The sequence below is a fragment of the Eschrichtius robustus genome, chromosome 3 (genome assembly GCF_028021215.1).
Source record: "Eschrichtius robustus isolate mEscRob2 chromosome 3, mEscRob2.pri, whole genome shotgun sequence".
In the NCBI taxonomy this organism is placed as follows: domain Eukaryota; kingdom Metazoa; phylum Chordata; class Mammalia; order Artiodactyla; family Eschrichtiidae; genus Eschrichtius; species Eschrichtius robustus.
The window spans coordinates 166,513,190-166,516,132 of record NC_090826.1 but is presented as its reverse complement, the minus strand read 5'-3'; the positions used below and the strand labels follow the sequence as shown (position 1 = coordinate 166,516,132).

General features: G+C 52.9%; 1 pseudogene; it reads right to left on the bottom strand.

Annotated features, from left to right (window-relative positions):
* Positions 1-1,390: 1,390 nt before the first annotated feature.
* LOC137761609 (homeobox protein CDX-1 pseudogene) lies at positions 1,391-2,125 on the bottom strand (annotated as a pseudogene).
* Between the last annotated feature and the right edge of the window lie 818 nt (positions 2,126-2,943).

Below are 2,943 nucleotides of genomic sequence, written 5' to 3'. Positions count from 1 at the left end.
GCCAATGCAGGGGACACGGGTTCGAGCCCTGGTCTGGGAAGATCCCACATGCCGCGGAGCGACTAAGCCCGTGAGCCACAATTGCTGAGCCTGCGCGTCTGGAGCCTGTGCTCCGCGACAAGAGAGGCCGCGATAGTGAGAGGCCCGCGCACCGCGATGAAGAGCGGCCCCCACTTGCCACAACTGGAGAAAGCCCTCGCACAGAAACGAAGACCCAACACAGCCATAAATAAATAAATAAATAAAATTTAAAAAAAAAAAAGAAAAAGAGAGAGAGAGAGCTTAGAGCGCATTGTACTTAAAAAAAAAAAAAAAAAAGCCCTATTTAGTAATGAATATGTTTTACCAATCCTCTCTGTTTTGTGTTCATTCGACTCTCCATTAAGAGTAAAGAATTCTTGGACACTGGTTGGGGTGTGGAAGACATGAGTCCATTAATTAAGTCCTCATCAATCCAATGTCCACATTGCTCAATAATCGGATTCCAGGACATCCCAATAGTTGCCATTTCTAGCACCACTCTTCATTCTTCACAGAAATAAAGATAGAGAAAAATAGGAATATGTTTATAGATGCGTTTTTAAAAAAAGAGGAAAAAATTTATTTTTGAAGCTGCATCCCAGAGATTCCACTCTCTGTGGAATGCTTGCCCAGCTGTGAGGTCTGCTCGATCCAGAGAAAGTCCTCTGGGGGTTCCCTGGGGCCTGGGCCCTGAGGGACAGCCTGGTGAGGTAGCAGAAACTTGGCAGGGTGGATTCTGCCCCTGTGTCCCCCTTCAGGGGCCTCCCCTGCAATATGGAGACCCCACTGAGAATGCGAGTGAGGGGATATGGCTCTGCAATGCGGAAAGGACGGTCATCAGAGCCTCTTGCTCAGGCCCATCCTGCGGGCTTTGTGCTTTGCATCCTGGAGAGGGTTCAAGGCATGTTACAATGGGGGTAGGTAGAGGTGAGGCTGCAGGAAAAGGCAGGTGTAAGCTCACACTACCGCCCCCCCCCCCCACCTCAGGTCATGGTCTGCAAGCCTTCCATCTTCTCTGGGTTCCATCTCCTTTCTCCAGGAGTCTAGTCCCTACAGGGGCCTCCCATCTTTGAGCCTATGGAAGAGGAGCTGGGTGGCCCTAGCCCCCTGGGGATTAAGACCTCCCACCCCAGGCTCCCTAATCCCCCTGAGGCCTAGAACACCAGAGCTGGAAAAGGTCCTTATCCAGAAGGCTCACTGCACTGATGGGCCCAGGGGATGCGGGGGCTGGGTGGGTGATTTGTCCAAGGTTACTCAGAAGGTCAGTGGCAGGGCTCGGACTTAGACAAGGCCTCCTGGGCCCCAACGTGAGCCACATTCCCAGCACCTGAGTCCCCAAGGCCCCCAGCCCACAAGGCTGGTCAGGGAGCTACGGCAGGTGCTCCTCCTTGACAGGCACTTTTGGGGAGGAGGCGCCCAGGAGGCTGGCGGAGCAGGGGCACAGGCCCCCCAGGGGCGGCCCAGCTGGAGTGGGGGTGACATCATGGGTTGGCAGGGGTGACTGCCGCTGCTTCTTGTTGACTTGGCGCTCCTTTGCCCGCCGACTTTGGAACCAGAGCTTCCCTTGGCGTTCAGTAAGCCCCAGGTTGGCGGCCAGCTCTGATTTCCGCCGCATGGTGATGTAACGGCTGGGCTGTAGTGGAATTCCTTCTCCAGCTCCTGGCAGTGGTGGTCAGTGCAGACCACGCGGTGTTTGTCTTTGGTCCAGGTCTTACCGCTGCCAATGCCGCCTCTGGCCGCCAGGCTGCACCGCATCCCCTCACAGGGTGTCTGGCTTTGCACTCTGGGTGAGGACGGTGTGCCTGGGCAGCCGAGGGGCTGCGCCAGGAGACCAGGGTCAGGCCCCGGGGGGCGCGGGCACCGCACTGAAGTCCGGAGGGGGCCCGAATGCCAGCGGGGCCAGGCTGGCGGCTGGGGCTTATTCGTCCTTCGGCGCAGAGAAGGGCGCGCTCCACGTGAGTAGCCGGTAAAGTCGGGGTACTGCGGGGGCCCCGGGGGTGGGGGCGGGAGGCCGTAGGCTTGCGGGCCCAGGCCGAGACTGGTGGCTCTGGCGGGGCCGGGGTACACGGGGGGGATCCTCGTCCAGCACATCGCCCGCGTACATGGTGTGCGCGCCCTGCCCCCGTGCGCACGCTGGGCCCTGGAGCCCACGAGCCACTGCGCACGTGAACTTCCGGCCCTTATACATGCTTTAATTAATCATTGAAAGAAGTGCTCCTTCCTTCAAATTTTTTTTTTCTTTTTCTTTTTTCTTTTTTTGCATTGGCTCTGCGGTGTTCTCGAGAGTTTTTACACCTGGAAAGCACCACAGTGGGATTCCAGATGGGAGAGGGCTTGTCTTTTCTTGTTAAGTGGGTGAAGAAAGATTTCGAAAGAAAGGTTAGGAAAGGCAAATCTTCATGACGATTAGCAAAGGGTATATATAAAGATCTGGATCTATAAATGGATTCCTTTAAAACCATCACTAGCCTCACACTCCTGAAAGTCTGTGCTTCTTCTGGGGGTTCTGGTTTGAAGACCATTTCTTTGTCTATAGGCAAAACAGTAGAGGTGGAGCAAAGTGACGGACAAAACATAGTTTGGGGATAGAATCCACAGAACTTGATAATAAATTGAATTAGGGTAGAGAGTAAGGGAGAGGGAAGTGTCAAGGAAGACTCCACAGTCCAGCTGCTATTTGTTGAGACAGAGAAGACAGGTGGAGAAGATAGCCTCATAGTTTTTTTGTTTATCTTATTTTATTTTAGACAGTTTGTTGACTGGTATTTTATTGAGTTATAACTCTCAACTTTTTGGCTAAGTTTATCAAATAGAAATGATTATTGGCACATAAGGTAACATTATTTCCAAAATGATTTTCCCTTTTAAAGTGATATCTTTCCTCACCCTTGACACTCAAACTCTTAACAAACAGCTTCTCAG